Source organism: Condylostylus longicornis, unplaced genomic scaffold (genome assembly GCF_029603195.1).
Source record: "Condylostylus longicornis isolate FDR11 unplaced genomic scaffold, ASM2960319v2 ptg000004l, whole genome shotgun sequence".
In the NCBI taxonomy this organism is placed as follows: Eukaryota; Metazoa; Arthropoda; class Insecta; order Diptera; family Dolichopodidae; genus Condylostylus; species Condylostylus longicornis.
The window spans coordinates 9,524,367-9,530,150 of record NW_026577973.1 but is presented as its reverse complement, the minus strand read 5'-3'; positions in this window follow the sequence as shown (position 1 = coordinate 9,530,150).

Sequence of the window (5,784 nt, the reverse complement as noted above, 5' to 3'; positions counted from 1 at the left end):
AATGAACATTTTTAAGAATTCGAAATTTCAATTTCATTTTTTTTCGAATTTTGAATAATAATATCCTACATACACTCCAATTAAATAAAAGATTTTCACAATTATTGTCAATCATTCCAATTGTATTTTAAAAAGGACTTGCATATAAAAAGTATAGAGTTAAAATTAAAATATTTTCAATATTTAATACATATGCATACATATATGTATATATATATATATATGATATACAAATAATAATATCATTAATTATACAAAAATGTACAGTATTACATAATCAAAATGGAAAATAAGAGGGCAATTCAAAATTATGAATACAAAAAAAAGAAATTCAAAATATAATAACAATACAATGCCTATGTTATAGATTAAAAATGTTAACAGTTTCAATATACATCTATGTATATTGTAATTACATATATTATAATTATATATATGTATGGCTATTCGTATATACATTTTTATCCAAAAGAGTAAATATATATTGATAATTATTAATATGGAATTGTGGTTACACACATAAATTCATATTTATTTTTTTTATTTATATTTTCTCCAACTGATATTTTATTAATTAAATATAATGACGATTATTATAAATAATATGGATTAAATACAATATAATTATTAAAAAAAAAAACAATAATCCTAATTAAATTTATTTATTCATTACAATATTGTATAAAAATTAAATTTTTTCTCAAAACGGCAATAACATTTTAATATTTTCATTAAAATAAAATTTTATTTTAAAAAAATTATATTATGTAATAAATATTGTATTGTTATTATTTTTGCTTTATTAATTATTTTTTTTTATTATATAATTGTATAGAATATGTTAATTTAATAAGTTAACATTATTTTAAAAATTAAATTCAATTAAGTTTTTAATTTAGCCTTAATTTCATTCTAGTTCAATTCAAATTTTACGATATTTATATACTCAATAAATTGGTTATTTATAATTGATAAAAGGTGGATTATGAAAATAATTTTACATCATGTTCCAATTTAAATATTAATATTACTAAAATATATTAATCATACCAAAATAAATGATGATGCCTTTTTGTGTTATATAGTGTATACAGGGTGTTTCGTATAAGGTGAAAATGTAATAACAGAGAATGGGAGGGACACCAGATGGTTATTCTATGCTGTATGATTCCGCAGTTATGGTACCTGTTTTTTTTTCAATAGGCTGTAGCTCGAAATCAAAAAATCATATCTGAAATTATTCGCTATCTTATGCGAGCAACCCTGAATATATGATATTATATACATTTTTCTTCTGAAATTTTCATTAATTTAATTATTTAATTAAGTAAATTTATATTAAAAGCTTATATTAAAGTTGTTGAATTTTATTTTTGTTTAACTTCTTGTTTTTGAATATAACACTTTTGATTAATTACAAAATAACTGAAATATTCTAAAAATTAAATGTTTTTAAAACAAAAGCAAGAATTTCAAAGAAAAATATTTTATCGTAATTGTCTTCTCGTGAAATTTATTTCTCTACTGTCCATTTTACATGAAGTTAAAATTTTAATATTACCTACCTTCAATAAATCAAACTCTTTCAATCTTCCAAGTACAAAGAAAAAAACTCGATTTTAGAAGAAAAATATTCAAAAATGGCAACCTTATATGTGTTTAATTTGCTACTTTTTAATAGCAATTCATTTAAAATTTCAACTCTTAGAGAAACGAAAGTTGAATCGAATTTTATGAGTTTCAAAATAGGGGTTATACTCAAAACAGTTTTGAATGTTTACAAAAACCAAAAATAATTACATATGTTACAAATATTTCGTAAAGATTTTCATTGGTTTCAAAGCTGCTTCATTAATAAAGTATAAAGTTACATTATCTATACTATGTAACACTATAACATATTATGTTTGTTGCCAAATCTTGTGCATGTCTTATAATATAAATCAAAATTTATAAAATTTGGTGTTATACGGTGTGAGAATAATTTTTTTTACATACAATACACACAAAACAATTCCATATAACAAACAACACACAGCAAAACAATTCCATATTATATAATATTCAACTAATTAAATATTTCTCAAACTCCATGTACACTAGCTCTCAAACTTTCTAATAATCTTCTCAAACGAAAATTTTAATCAATATTATTTGTAGATTTTTAATTCATTTTACTTTTAATTTTGTTTTAAGCAACATAAATTCATATAAAACGTTGATGAACAAAAAAAATAAAAAATTATAATATAAAAGAAATTTTTTATTGAATTAATTAGAGAATATTCATTATGACTTCATTATATATTAAAAAAAAAAATATTGAAAATGAAAACTAAAATTGGAAATTGAATCAATAAAATTATTGTAAAATTAACATCAATATTGAATTTTTAATTTCTCAAAATTACAATCTAAATATTTATTATATCACAAAATATTATAAATACATTAAGAAATTACACATGTATGTATTATATGAATATATACTTTCAAAAGCATATATAAATTAGGGTACTTAATTCTGTATATTTATTCTAAAAGAGAAGAAAATAATTACTTACATTATATCAAAGCTAAATACCCGAAAAATGTAATAAATTCTTATAGATACTAATATATAAAAAAAAATTTATTAAGTTGAATATATTATATTAATGAAAAGAAGAAAAAAAAATAAAAATATTGTTAAAAAAAATATTTCTAATATTTTATTTAAACAAAAAGCCGTTCAAGTTATCCGCCTAATTTAAATCTTCAAAAAATTTATGTTATAAACGTAAGCGATACGTTATACTAAATTACACATACGTTTTTCATTCTATCCTAAGTAATTTATTTTTATATTGCAAATGAATCATATGAATCAAATAAATTTAGCGACATCTAGTTGTAAGAAACTGCAATAACATATTCATGATTACAATATATTCCGCTAGATGCTGTTGTTGTTGGAAATAAATAACATAAAAGTAAGAAATGAACGAAATTTTAAACAGATACATTCGTTTTCGTTAAAATGTTAAAAGCATAAGCGGTAAAATGGAATGCTAATTTTATTTTTCGAGGGTAAAAACACATCTATATTAACTTAAATATTGAGAATTTGACAATGGATTAGAGCTGTCGCTAATCTTAAATGTTTTGATCCTTAATTGTTGTTTTTTTTAATTTCATCACTACCAGAATGAGATGAATCCTTAAACCATAAATGTTATTTGCATTATGCAAATGACATTTTTTATTATTTAAAAATATAAATATATACACTGATATTTTTTTTTAGTTTAAACTTTACTCGCCGAAATTTCTTTTTAAAATATATCAATTTCACTTGAAACGTTTCATTTTCGATTATTTTTCGCACTCACTTCACTCGATAACCAGAATACCACATTTCAAATGATGTGACAGCAACAACGACAAATGTCACTTACATGGCGCGACAACTAGAATAAGGCTCAATAATTTTCTATATGAAAATGTGAAGCCGTTTACTAGAAAAATGCTCGTACAACTCGTGCAATAATTATTTTGCAATAATTTAACTGAAAATATGAAATTTTTAAAAGAAATTTAGTTTTTACTTTATATCGCATTACGATTTAAATTTTGCAAAAGAAAATACAACAAAAAAAAGAAAATACAATATTCATTCCGTTTTTCTTACACTACTGTGAATCGACACTGAACGTCGGTTTATTGAATTAATAGCAATTTATCATAAAATTCACAATATTAAATTGTTTTTCTTAAATATTCAAATATAATGTACATGCAATAAAATTGTGAATTTAGGAACAGTTTTCAAATCATTTAGCTGAATTACACATAGTATTCACCGTTTTTTTATTATTTTTTATAAATCAAATTTAAATACATAGGTATTCATAATTTGTTAATAAATTTTAATACATTAATTTTTAAAAAGTACGTAGCTATTTGTACGAATTTATTTACAATATTTCATAAATACGTGTGCTTTTACAAAATTCTTACTATATTTTAAGAGCTAATGCTATAATTAATAACATAATATATTTTAGAAGCTAATACATAATGCTCATCCTACATAAGAAAAATTAAAGTAATATTAAAAAAATGTAGCACGTATGTATGTATGTAAATAAAAAAAAATTACATTCAAGTGGTAATGCGGAAAAGGCACTTTATATAATTATTATAAAAGTTTAAAAAGTATGGGAACAACAGGTATGGAATTTGTTTAAATAATTCTTAAGTAAAATATTTATATTAGTCAACAAAAACAGGTATTATACATATACAATACATATATACATACATAAATGAACATAATTATAATCTTTTAGTAATGCGGAAATGTGTTAAAGTAGCACACAAAACTTTTTGAGGATCCTTAATAATAACTAAATGATCTTTGTTTCCTTTCATTCCAGGATTGCATATAGCCTTACAATTTTTTGTAAAATATGTTTGAAAGAGAAAAAAAAAATTCATACATTATTTATTTAATAATTCAACAATTTATAACCGATCATTTTGGGAACAGTTTTCTGTTTCAAATTTATAATTTTTTTTGTATGAACACAATTTAAATCATACGATATTTTATTTTACATTATAATCAAACACAACACACACACATTTTTAGATATTTTGGTAGGCCGACGAATTGGTTTGGTACAATTTTTTTTTTTCTTATTATATTCAACAAGAAAAATAGTGTGAAACATTTGATTCACATTTTAGTTGAAGATTGTATGGCAAACGTTAAAGACGTGAATATTGCAAAAAAAATATAATAAAAATAAATTAATTCGAACTAAATAAAAAAATGTAATAATATTATTTTTTTTTGAAAACATTTACAATATTACACAATTCACAATAATGTTATACAATATAGCAAATACTCAAAAACAAAAAAACAAATATTTTGGATCGCATTCTTAGAATGAAGAATTAAATTTTTTTGCCGGCTTTGATTTGATTTTTAAAAGTGTTATTAATTTTATTTCATTTAAAAATTTTAATTTGATTTAAAATTGAATTTTTTTTTTCTCTTTTGTTTATTTTTCTCATTTTGGATAAGAATAGAAAACAAACAATAATATTGTTACTTTACACACTCACAACATACCTACCTACTTAGGTATACATATTATACATAATTTAATATATTTAATTGATTTATTATGAAAATATGAAAAAAAAAATACTTTAAAAATTCCGTTATTTCATTACATTTAATTATACAAAAATATAATAATAAATGTGTAAATATACAAACATATATAAGAATATTTATAACAATAATACCTATGGTAAAAATTAAAATGTTTACGTAGGTAGGTACATACATACATACGTACAGGATGAATTGAAATTTTTTAAATTATTAAACACATACATACATATATATATGTACATTATAATATTTTTTTAATGACATACATACAAAATTTTTGAAAGGCGAAGAGGCATAAGCACAAAAATAACAAAAGTGAATTTTTAAAAATAAATTTCTATCAAAATAAATCAAGTATTGAATTTGCAAAAATAATAAGAAAATCTAACAAGTAAAAACAAACAAACAAACAAAAAATGTAAATAAATGTATGTAATTAAACATATGGTTTTAATATTCAATTTTAAGTAATTAAAATACATACATACATACACACTAATAAAAATACATATTTTGTAAATAAATAAATGCACGAAAATTATTTGGAACGAAAAAAAAAAAAACAAAATTGCAATAAAAATCATCATTAATACCGTATTGAAAAAATCGCCGCC